The sequence below is a fragment of the Pleurodeles waltl genome, chromosome 11 (genome assembly GCF_031143425.1).
Source record: "Pleurodeles waltl isolate 20211129_DDA chromosome 11, aPleWal1.hap1.20221129, whole genome shotgun sequence".
Classification (NCBI taxonomy): domain Eukaryota; kingdom Metazoa; phylum Chordata; class Amphibia; order Caudata; family Salamandridae; genus Pleurodeles; species Pleurodeles waltl.
Genome location: NC_090450.1, coordinates 603,250,680 through 603,263,741, shown reverse-complemented (window position 1 = coordinate 603,263,741; position 13,062 = coordinate 603,250,680). Strand labels below are relative to the sequence as shown.

General features: G+C 44.2%; 1 protein-coding gene across 2 annotated transcripts in view; it reads right to left on the bottom strand.

Annotated features, from left to right (window-relative positions):
• Positions 1 to 13,062, bottom strand: part of LOC138265923 (indoleamine 2,3-dioxygenase 2-like) — a 260,844-nt gene that overhangs the window by 131,590 nt on the left and 116,192 nt on the right. The window lies entirely within an intron of this gene.

Genomic DNA, 13,062 nt, shown 5'->3' with positions numbered 1-13,062 from the left:
AGCAATTGACTATTTGGCTTGTGTTTCTTAGCAGTCCACATGAGTATTATGCAGTCACAATGTTTAATGGTAATTGAACTAAAAAAGTCTCTCAATTACGATTCGCCTATTGTGAATATAATCCCATCATCTAAAATAACTGATACATCAACATGACGACACAGTGGGCATTTTAGTGAAGATAACAAATCTTAGATTAGGGACTTCAAGAGGCAAGGCTGTTAACAGTGCTACGATCTAAACATGTTTATTTAGCAGCAACACAGCCCTGAGCAAAAACAGAAACTCTTTGTAGAAGTGTGAATTTTGTTACAGTATTATTTTGGTGAAATTTAAATCAGATGAATTGCGTTGCATTGTAAAATAATGAAATGTAAAGCAACATCATGTTGCACTTTTTTCAAAATCCTTTAATGCTTTGTAACAACTAACTAGAAGTTGCCATATTAAACTAAACACAGAAAAACCGAACCCAGTGTGAGAAGGATCCAATTTAATACAGACAATATGATGAATAATAGTGCATTTTGTAGAGCTTGATTTAGTCCATAAAGTTTATAGCGCATTACTTATTTCAAATCACTTATTTTTCTTTGTAAGGAATTTGTTGTTAAACCTAGCAGAACTAATTGCATGTCATGCTCATCAAGCAGCAGTAAGCCCTTCAAAATTGCTAGATTAAAAATGTACGTGAACGTAGCACTGCTGAGAAAAATTGTACCTATTTTAGTAATATTTTATTCAAGTTTCAGTTGAAGTAAATGTTACTATTTTGTGAATCAGTGGCATTGAATGAAAACAGCATTACACTTTTACTAGAGCTATCAATATAGGACCCCGGCAGTTTGATCTTCTACCTGCTGGCCCTATTATGAGTTTCCCGCTGGTCTAGTGGCAAACTACCCTCAACATTGATGCCGGCTCATAATTGAGCCAGGGGTAATATGCGGTGAGTCGGGTGCAACAGCACCCATCACACTTTTCACTGCCTGTGAATCAGACAGTGAATAGCGCGAAGGGGATGCCCATGGGGGCCACTACTTGGCATGGGCAGTGCAGGGTCCCCCATGGGGCCCCCGGCACCACATCTCCACAAGCCTTTGAATGTCAGTGGAACCGCCATGCAAAAGCTGGCTCACATGGGAGTCGTAATCTCAGCACTGCCCTGGTGGACTAAGACCTCTGGCACCGGTGGTAGCAGCGATCGGCCCATGGCACTTTTGCCATGGTCATAATGTGGCTGTCAGACAGCCGCATTGGCTGCGGTCCAACCGCCACTGTGCTGACTTGTAAATAGGGCCCTGGAGTTCAACATGACTCAAATCCTCTACAATTGATCAGTTACATGACCTTTGGGCAGGTGGCAGTAGATGGAGCAAAGAACAAAAATATAAAGTTATAGCTGGGGAAGGATTGGGCTGAATGTATTATTGCTACAATATGAACAATGCAATTACAAAGAAAACAGGATTTTTTCCAAGACCTGTAGATCACGCCTACAGGAATTGATATAAACCACAAACAGACATATGGAAGCACTTCCCTTGATGGAGGGAGGATTAGGTGCTCCAGATTATGACTCATTAGTGAAAGAAACGTCTTCATCTTTCAAAACAGAACACATTTTTTAAAACAATAATGCCCACAAAAGATGATTGCAAATATATTTTTCATGCAATGGATGTGAGCACTTTATATATAAACGTATTATATTCAGGGGAATGAAAAGAACACTCCCCAGAGGAGGGTACAAGAGCCCAGATGTAGAGGAAAAGTGAGTGAGGACTCACCCCTCTTCAGACTCAGGTACAGACCCAGGGTTGATTGACCAGTGTCAGGATACCACCCCTGAACTGGTGGGAGGTAGAGTGGAGAAGGAGTACAAGACCTCTGAGATGCCTCAAAGGTCAGGGAAAACGCAGGAGCCCATAGGGAACTCCCTACCAGCCCAAAGGCTGGAAGAGAAGCTTACCCAATGGCCCCACTTACGACATTCACTTAACAGTGGATGGCCTGGGGCCTGGCTCTTGACATTGACAGCTGTCAGTGGCCTCTGTTGGTTGCTGTCCTTGTTGATCGAGTTTTCCCTGGGTTTGGAACAGAAGTCAGACCCAAGGAATGGAGTGGGCCATATCACTTGATTGGCCATAGTGGTACTGTCTGTCTACTGGGATGCATCTGTGAGCAAATTAAGGTTAGGAGCTTCTATGATGGGGTCCCCAGATGACGAGAAGGGTTGCACATGGGCCATTTCAGTGGCCCCAGAGAGTATAGACAGATGAGCCTCACTGAGTTCAGAAAGGCATAGAAGTGGCACGTGCCCCTGCATTAGTGGGCCATTGCCCATGTTCTATCACCCTTATCAGGGAAGATGATCAAAGTATTGATTAGTCTACCCTGGCTTTAGAATGGAAAGGGGGTATGTTGGAAATTGCCTCCCTGAAGGGTCACCCCAAAACATTTTGCCTTCCTCCTTTTCTTTTTCTGATCTAAGGACTCTGGACACTTTACCACTGCTAACCTGTGCTAAAGTGAATGTGCTCTCCCCCTAAAAACATGGTTACATTTTATTTCTCTTGTGAGACCTGGAAGCAGTGTCTTCAATCATGGCCCAACCACAGAGGAAAGGAGGGAAGAAAGAGAATTTCAACTACACTTGGCAAGATTAAACATAGAGGCAGAGGAGAGGACAGCTGAGGCTGAGAGAGCATTGTCAGAGAAGAAACTGATCTTGGCTCACAAACTGAGTCTGAAAGAGCTGGAGCTCAAGTCTAGGTAGTCTGAGTCCAGCACTGATGGTGGCAGCCTACATACAGGACCAGCTGGAGACAAAAAGGTTTGTATACCCAAGGATGTGGTGCAAGTTACAAAAAGGTTTGTATACCCAAGGATGTGGTGCAAGTTATGTGATGGGCGATGACATTGGCAAGTGGTTTACTGCATATGAAGTTGCACTAAGGGCTCTAAATTCGCTCTTAAATTGTAGGCAAAGTAAAAACCTCACTAAAGCCTAACATTGATATTGATTAACTCTGCCCACCTTTAAAGATAAAAACAAAATAGTAGACACTATTGTGATCCAGGAAACATCACAGAGAAAAGGAGGTTGTCACCAACATGCATGCAAATCTTTAGGCTCTTTCCATAGGCTTAAAACTTTTATAAACTAGTTCTCTCCTTCAGAGTAACTAGTGATGATATATGTTCACTACCTAAATTCAGGATGATTGCAGGGCAGTAGCTGAACATCACTATGATGCAGGCTATGTTCATCCGCTCTGCTTCTAGTGCAGTATGTTGGAGTACCACCACATTCCAGAGGCAGGCGGAAAGACGGAGTCAAAGACTTAAACGTAATCAAACTAACAACAGACTTTGGCTTCATGCAAGCAGTACCAATCAGCAACTGGAAATCAGATGCATGAGTTCAATAGTGAATGTTTACCCAACCCCAAATGAGGCCCGAAAGCAAAAGACAATTGCATCTCTGGAACACAAATTTCTCGAATGAAACTGTCAGCATCATAGCACTTAATGGATATTAGCTGATAACTTCAATCTAAATCTTGCAAACCACGCAAAGAGCATGAAGAAAGCATGTGCCCTGGATGCTTACCAGGTCATATCCAACAGGTTTCACAATATGCAAAAATAGAGAGTTTTGACCACAAGGTGCTCCCGCCAATTGAAGCCATAGCATTCAGAGCACTAAACATAAGGTTTGCAACAGAGCACCCATGGCAGCAATGCAAACAACATACTCAACAAAAATCGGTGTTAGATTATGTATTTGTCTCCTATTGTGCAGTAGCTGCTCACTGGGTGAGGAACGGGCAGGCGGCGTGTGGGAGGGGAATAAACATTTATTTTATTTTATTTTAAAAAACAACAATTTACCTTCCATCAACGCCGAGCTGCTCCTCTCCTTCATCGCAGGCTGCTGGCACAGGCTCCCAGCGTGCCCAGCAGCCAATCCTGGATTGATATCATCCATGCTTTCGAATGAATGAATAACAAACTTTTATGGGCTGTGATCGATCCGCTAGAATGTGGCACCAGGCAATCATGTCCCCTTAAAAGCCTGGTAACCTCTCATTAGCACCTTACACTATTCTGGAGAATCATCAACAATATACACAGGTGATAACAGTAACTCCCCAAACCCCAGTATCTAACAGTCTGTAATCAAAGGCCAGATTAGGAAAATTAGAGGAAATGTGGCCCCAGGCCCGAATGGACTATCAGCATCAATCTTCAAATATGATCCGGGCTTGTGGAGCAATACATTTTTTAATCTGTTCAACTTTTGTCCCCAGATACATAGCATCCCCGGGTCTTGACAAGGGTGCATCCTTCATCCCATCTACAAAAAAGGCGACTTAAACATTTTTTCTGGCATCCTGTTACAAGAACTAGAATGCTTGGCAGTTGAAGCTGGCCTGATTCCACTAAAGCGAACAGGTTTCCGCCCCAAATCAAGGATGACTGACAACTCAGTGGCTCTCCCTAACCTTTTTAGGTTGAGCATTTGAGAACTCTTGTATATACTTTAGTATATACTTCTTTGTGGGCTTCAATTCTGCCCACTGCTTCCCATTAGTTTATGTCAGTGTCCTTTAAAAATCCTTGCTTCTAAGTGGTTAATCTTGCCTATTTGGCCCACCTTCTCCTCTTTTGTCTACTCCCATGGAGCATGCCCCCACTACTTTTCTCTTTCTCTAGGAGCATTTGACACAAACACTAGGGTGGTCATTACAACCTCAGTAGTCTTTTTCCAAGACCGCCGAGGGACCGCGTGCCGAAGACAGACAGTGGTGGCGCTTTGCCGCTCGGCCTATTATGACCGTTGGCAGCTCTCCGTCCTTTCAAAATACAGCCAGTGGTATAGTGACGGCCGCCGGGCTGGAGACCCAGGTCTCCAGCCCGGCGGTCATCTCCGCCCTGGCGGGCGGAACGGAGAACCGGCAGATGACCATGGCGGTAACCACCATGGTCATAATACACAATAAAAAGACCGCCAGCCTGTTGGCGGTCTTACCGCCGCTTCTCCGCCTTCCACCAGGGTCATAATGACCCCTTAGATGTTTTCAGTCACTCTAGGTCAGTTTCTGTAAACAGGGCTATAAATCATGTTCTTATCTCATTTGATTTGCTGTGCATTGAAAGATGGGAGTGAAATTTTAGAAGTGATTTCCAAGGGCCCCTGTCTGCCACCTCCCACACACACACTGCTGTTTTGAAGTACAGAGCCACCCCTGCTGCCCTGTTAAGTGCTGTGCACACTGCCGTGCCCTCTGTGTTTTCAATGCGGTACCAGCTCTGCAGGTGCTACATGCCCCATCGTGCCCAGCACTGACTCGCTTCCATGCTGATGTCACTGGCTGGCTGTGCTGGTGTTTGTTTAGCCCATGACACGTGGTGAGATCTGCAGAGAATAGTATGGCGTTGCATGTGTGATTTTGTACCCCTGTCATTCAAGGGAATGACTGACAAATTGCCTCTGTCCTGGCGTTAACATTTGCTCCAGAGAAAGTGACATTTATTTTCCCGCTGATGCAATAACAACGGAGAGATTTGAGCAAAGGGTTCATAAATCGGAGTTGTGTCAGGGAATAAACAACTGTTTGCTGCCCGCAGTACAGGCAGCCAGGTGGCCGAACACAATGGGAGGCCTCTGCGAGTTGCACATTTTATTTCCTCCTTGAGTGAAGGGAAGAGGTGCACTGCCTCACTGACCTCTCCTGTCACCAGAGCAGCTAGTGCCCTGACGAGCCTCTGTGTCACCAGACATGCACACTGTAGTATGTGTGCCCCATTCATTCCCACTTAACCCTTAACTTCATAAAAACAAACTCTATCTGAATGTTTGAGAAGTTGCTACAGCACTGATGAACAAACAAGCATAGGAAACAGCGTGGAAAGTCAGAGAATTACCAGCATGGATGCTCTGCACTGTGAAGAAGAGACTATGCCAGACTTCTTTTGTTGCTATTTGTCAGTACATGTTTTGTGCGGTCCGACAGGAGGACTTCAGTGAGGCTCAGTTAAAAGTTTCATGTCATAATGGCCACTAAACTGAAACTTCTTGCCTGGCAAATGGATCCATGTTGTGTGATCCCACCTGACACTCCAGACTTTTCAGTCCCAGTGCTTTATTTGCAGAGTTTATGGACTCATGCCTTTAACAACGAAGTGAAACTACGAGGTCTGCAATGCAAAGCGCTGCACAGTGGACATCCAAGAATTGCTTAACTTGTCATGCTTGGCATGATGGTTAGCTAGCAACTAAGCACAGTGCATTCACTTTTAAAGCAGTGCAACTGAAGAGAACAGCAAACGATGCACGACAGACATTGCATTCTGCATTTAAGATTGATAATCATCGTCCAAATGTGAGCAAGCGCATCGATGACGGCATGCACTGCCACTTTTCACTAAAGCAGTCCTCAATCACAATCATTAACACATTGCGCAGATGAATTTAGTAGCACACAAGAGGAAAGACCCACCTTTTATTTCAGCTTACACCTTCTCTTCGCTTTTCTGTTCATCATATAACAGCAGCACGCTTTCTTAGGAGGAACTTCAAAGGAAGGGAAACATTAATCTACACATTCGGGCATGTAGCTCTCCACATTGTGTGATCTTGGGCAAAGGCTGTACCCCTCTCTGCCTCTGAAACAATAGGGCGTAAACATATGAAGTGTTTAAAATGTGCTGAACACTGCAATATACCCCACTGTACATATAACTGGGCATTGCTCTTCATTAAAAGCAATGTAAGGGGTGGCTCTGCCTGGTAAAGTGAGGCTGAGAAGGGTTTTCTGGTCCTGCCAGGTTCGCGTTTGCTCAGCGATTTCTTTGCCCTTTTTTTTATTCTGGTTGCAGATTTATGATGGTGACATTAACCATAGTCTCGTAAATCAACTTTCCCTCATGCCATTTCTCTCTCTCAAAGCTGCAGAACTACAGCACTAATGGTACCTCGCAAAACAAGGGACCCTGGCAGATTCTGATGTGAGAGAATGCAGAATGTGCTTACTTAAAGATCCAACATGATCAACCTATATTTTTAGAAAATGTAATGGTTGACTCTTCGAAATGCGTCAAGGTTGGAAGGATACTTTAACATCACCCTAGCTTACAGCGTGCATTTTGATTAGAACACATATATATGTAGAGTGCCACCTGCACAAGAAGAACGTCCACTATCAATTACTGATACTGTTTTTGACACCTGTCCTCTAAACTTCAAAAAACAGAATCAAAAGTGTTCCTATAACATATTTGACTAAATTAGCATATCCCCATCCTCGAACAAATTTCAAACACATTTCCAAAACGACCTAAACAAAGTTAAACCGTGCAATCCCAAACGTCTCCCAAGCATAATGGAAGTTCACTGGCTGGTAGTGAGTCACGGAAGAAGGGCATGAAAAAAAGGAGTGTGGGAACCAGAAGTTTTGTCCAAGCCTGTCATCTTAAAATTACGTAATTTGTGTATGCATCGTAAAAGTTTGCCCTTTACATTCTGTTGTTTGGCCACTGAACACAGACCTGGTGTCAAATAAAGCTGCTTTTCTTGATCATATAATATGCTATTGTCAGTGTTTTTTTTTTTTTCTCAAATTAACTTCCTTTTTCTGTGAGGTTGAAAGTGAAACCGATTCCCACCGGAAGTTCCAGAACATGTTTTCTGAGGGCTATTAAGAACATGAAAATATGTCTTGATAGTTCTTTGTAACTACTGGAAATTAGTTTTTTGCAGGATAAACTGTACTCAACACAGCAGAAGCTCGAATACGGAGACCCTGCATCAATTTGAAAAACATAACAAGAAAGGAGTTAAAAAAAAAGAGCAACTCGCTAAAGTATGTCTGAAAGTTTCATATAGCGCAAACTCGATCGGAGGAGGACTTTACATGAGTTCCACTTACATGCAAGTTTAGCAGTTGAAAAATATACAAACTGGCATATTTTAAACAGACAAAAACCACAGAAATCCTCAACCCAGATCTCCCAGAACAGCAGGATTCTACAATATTCACTGCACTCTGGTAACTTGCACCATTAGGCTTTGCAGGGCATTTCTTTTACAAAATATTTTGACCCATAACTCAGCCTGTGGTGGTCCTAAGACAATGAAGACTACCATCAAACTGTTCAGCGCAACACTTCCCTTCTGTCTAGGTCATACTCTGGGCCCCTACACTATGTTAGAGGGAACCCCAAAATAGCAACCTCTCCCACCATTAAGTGTCTTTTTAAACTCTCATACGGGTGGGAGTAGTTTGTGTGTTTAAGGGCTTTGTTTGTAGTAGGCCTGCTGGACCTGAAAATGTGTATGGCACTATGCCCTCCAGGGGCTAAATATAGGTGTGAGAGAACAGGGCTGATTGCGGAGGCCCCCTAATTTTTTGCCCCCATTTTCCACTTTTTGCTAGTGTTTTCCTGGCCCTGATGGTGCCTTGGGTACTGCGAACCAGTCCCTGGGCCTGTGCTCTGTGTAAAATCAGTATGCAAATTAGGCTAATTATAATTGGCTAAGTCAACCTACCTATACGTCTCTACTATATGGTAGGGCATGGAGGTTTAGGGACCCCAGCATAGGTGGTGCACCCATAGGTGCACTGCTGAGGTGCCCAGTGTCATTTTAAAGGCAGGCCTGCCTTGCTGGCTGTTTTTAAATTAAAGTTATATGCAAATTCGACTTTGGAATTAAAAGTAGTTCCAAAGTCCTAAACTACCTTATTTTTACATATAAGTCACCCCTAAGGTGTGCCCTAATTGCCCCTAGGGCTGAGTGCCATGTACCTATAAGCAGGGATCTTATAAAAATAGTTTTATAAACCCTGGTGAAGTAAAAACAGCCAATTTGTTTTTCCCTCATTGTAGTGAATGGCCTCCATAGGCTAGAACGGGGAGACTTTATTTTAATTTTAAAAGCCCCCTTAACTAACAGATACCAGATTGTGGTATCAAATTAATTGTTATAATAAATCCCACAACTTCCAGTTGTTGGATTTAATATTAACTTGTTCAGGTAAAGAGTTTTAAACTTTACCTGAAAAGTTGCCAACTTCAGCCCTGTAGTGTTTTTGCTGCTGTGCTCTGATTGGCTAGCCTCTGGCAGCCTGGCCAGGGTGCCTTGATGAGGTGTGAAGTGGCCTGGCTTCACACAAAGAGATGTGCCTGTGGGAGGAGACCTCCCCTCAGCAGATGGTGAGGCAGGAAGGGGGAGGGCTGCCAAACTGGTCTTCAAAGGCAGAGAAGGACATTTGGAGCATCCCAGCAACACCCCCACATCGTGCAAACCCAGACAATTAGGTGCCCCCTTGATTAGATTAGGAGAGGGCAAGAGAGGGGTGTATTTAGGATTTTTAGCCACACCAGTGGGTGGGCTCAGCCAGATGTAACCTCCAAAAATCACTTTCAGCCATGATGGATTTTTGAGGAATGTTGCTCCCTGGGATTGATTTTTGCCACACTTCCCAGGAAGTGGTCATCATGGGGGAAGGACCCTGCCCCTGATTGGAGAACCAGGACCCCCCTATTTTTCACCCAGGAGCAGGGGTAATACTGGCAGACCTGCACCCACACCTCAGATCCCTATCAGATTCCAACAAGGAAGAACTACAGGAGAAGAAGAACTGCCCTGCTCTGCCCCTGACCTGCACCTGGACACTGCACTCTGGAAGACTGCACCAGCTGCACACTTGGGCTTCCCCACTAAAAGTACTTTACCTGTCTTCTGCTGTTTCAAGACGGGACTCCCTGTTTGCTACAGGTACAAAGGAGCTGCTCAGAGTCCCCTGCATCAAGTCCTGCAAGCAGAGCCCAGCTGACCAGCGTCCAGGGGCCATTTGAGGATTCTGACCAGGTGCATTCTGGGAATTGTAGTGCCAACTCCCAAGGAGCAACTCCGAGCTTCTGGAACCTTGGATCAAGTTGTGGACGCCTCAAGGACACAAAAAGGTCCTCTGGAAGAAGATCCAGAAGTTTGGAGACGTTTGGAGCAACTCCATAAGTTGAAGAGGGGCATTGTGAGAGTTGTAGTCCCAGACCCCAAGAGGCATACCAGAGCATCTGAACCCTTGGCTGGTGCTGTGAGCCACTTTCCTGAATCAAACACTTCTGAAAGTAAGTGTGACAGTGTTACCCCGTGGGTGGCCTGAACTCTGGACTTTGATCCTTTCCAGTGTGACCTTTTTTAACCCTTTGAGCGCTAGGTGCTTCTATGAGCAAGAAAGAATTAATTCTTTAAAAATTCATATCTCCGGTTCCCCTTATACGATTTTATTCGTTTTGGTGTCATTTTAAAGATGAAAGTATAGGGCCAGATGTAGCAATTTCCGATTCGCAAAATCGGATGCAGTACGGTGTGTCAGACACCGACTGCAAGTCACTATGGGGTCGCAAAGACCCCCCTCATTAATATTAATGAGGCGGGTCGCATTTTGCGACCCCATAGCGAGTTCCTGCACTCACAGTGATGGTGGCCTGCTGAAGTAAGCAGACCTCCATGCCTGTGACTGCTTTTTAAATAAAGCATTTTTTTTATTTATTTTGCAGCCCGTTTTTACTTAAAGGAAAACGAGTTGCAAAATAAAAAAAATAACAAAACCTTTTGGTTTTGGTTTTTCAGAGTAGTGCCTGCTCTGAAAAAGCCTTATTGGCAACATTCACAAAGGGGAATGGGTCCCATGGGGACCCCTTCCCTTTTGCGAATGGGTTACCACCAGTGTGACACTGGTGGTAACTGCAAATTGCTTTGCGACCGCGTTCGCGGTCACAAAGCAATTTAGCATAGCGATGCGAGTCACAAATGGGAAGGGAACACCCCTTCCTATTTGTGAGTCGCATTCACAATTTGCGAGTCGGTACCGACTTTCAAATTGTGAATGTGCATCGCAAAAGGCATTTTGCATGGCACAAACTGCGATTTTCGCAGTTTGCACCATGCAAAATGCTTTCTACATCTGGCCCATAATCTATTTTTATAAATTGATTTTGGATTTTTAAAACGTTTCCTGTGTTTTATTTAATTACTGTTTTGTGAAATTTGAATGCTTTATGCTTTGTCCCCTAAGTTAAGCCTTGTCGCTACCAAGGGTGGAGCTAGGTTTAATTTACTGAGCCCCAACTGGACCTAAGTGGAGGTTAGGGGCCTATTGCTAAGTGTAGGTACTTACCTGCTCTTACCAAGAACCCATTTTCCAACAATAGGGTTACACTGCATTACTTTCCGCCATTTTCCTTTCAGGTGGTTATGCTCTCTAGGGGCTGACTATATGGTTAGATGACCATGTTTCTTACAAATGCTAACTTTATTGTGGTGCTTTCTACAGGCTGTTTTGGGGATTACAGTCAAGATACTACAATATTCGCTGCAATCGGAAACTCTCGCACCATAATGCTTTGTGGGGCATTACTTTTACAAAACATTTTTGCCCATAACTCACCGTGTGGTGGTCCTAGGACAATGGGACCAACATCAAAACGGTCCGCACAAGTGATCTTTCTGTCTAAGTCATCTCTGGGTCCCCAAGCTAGGTTGGGCTGGACCAAATAATAATATAAACAAATATAATAAATAATAGCAATATTTTTTTCAAATGTACCCTAGATTTGGCCCATAGTCCCTGCTGGGTATTATGTGCATGCCTTGCACAATTGAGATCGATGCTTATTGGAAGGCATAATTGTTTGACAAAATAGCCTCTTTGGTGCTGTTGGACATTTTGCATAACCTAGAAGAGACATGATTGAATATTTAATAGCTCACCTTGACTAGGCACATGGCCTATTACTTATTGCGTTTATCACATTCTTTGCATTTGTTTTTATGTACTGTGCGTGTTACAAAACTCTGAGCCTAATATACTAAGGCCCACATTTAAGAAAAGTTAGCGCAGCCTTTGTGAAATTTTTTTGATGCAAAAGTGGTGCTAACCCAGTGCCATATTTAGATTTTGTTGCTAAAGCAGTCTAGCGACAACATTTCTGACTTAGCCTCATTTTTTGGTACCACCACCTCACCCTGCATCATTTTACAATGATATGTAAGGTAGGCGTTCCCTCCTCCCAAAAAAATGACGTTAGCCAACTAGTGCCAAATTAACAAGCTGATGTTAAAATTATGCAAGCTTAGGACCGGAACCAAAAAATCATGCTAAGTCTTATTAGCATAAAAAATGTAACACCTGGTCAGACCAGGCATAAAAAAAAAGAGGCCCAGCCACTACTACATAAGGGACACACACAGAAGGAACATTGGAAAGGAACTGGACAACATGGACCTGTTAGTGCTACAGTTCGGCAGCAGGAGAAGATGACAGCGATGGTGCCAAGTGCCACCAGCACCACCACACCAACCTCAAGCTCAACCACCATCACAACAGCCACAAAGGCAGTGCAGAAGGAGGGAGAGGATATTTTGTCAGCACGCATCCATCTTGGCCTCAGGGAATAAGAGGTGGCCAGACTCTACCATCTGAAGCGAGAGTCCATTGTACACCTGCTCCACCACATTGCACCTGACATCACAGCAAGAGTGCAAAGTCACACAACCATACCATCCATAACCAGACTCATGGCTGTCCTACGCATGTTGACCTCTGGATCATTCCAGACCACTGCTGAACAAGTTGGTGGTAGTTCTTAACCATCCCTTTCTTCCTTCCTTACTATGGTCTAGATGCCATCATCCGTCTCACACCCCACCACATCCAGTTCCCCAACACCCAACAACTGCAGCAGGAGACCAATCAAGCATTCTTTCAAATTGCTGGCTTACCACATGTGCTTGGTGCAGTGGACTGCACCCATGTCCAACTTGTCCCTCCTGCTGCAGTGGAACACCTCTACAGGAACCGCAAACATACCCACTTTATCAATGTGCAGGCCATTGTGGACCACCGTGAAATGTTCTCCAACATCCCAGAAAAATATCCTGCCAGCATCCATGATGCTTACATCTTCAGGCACTCAAATATCAACCAACAATTCCAGGATGGACAATATGGCAATGGCCTACTCGTAGGTACACCAGCATGCAATTCA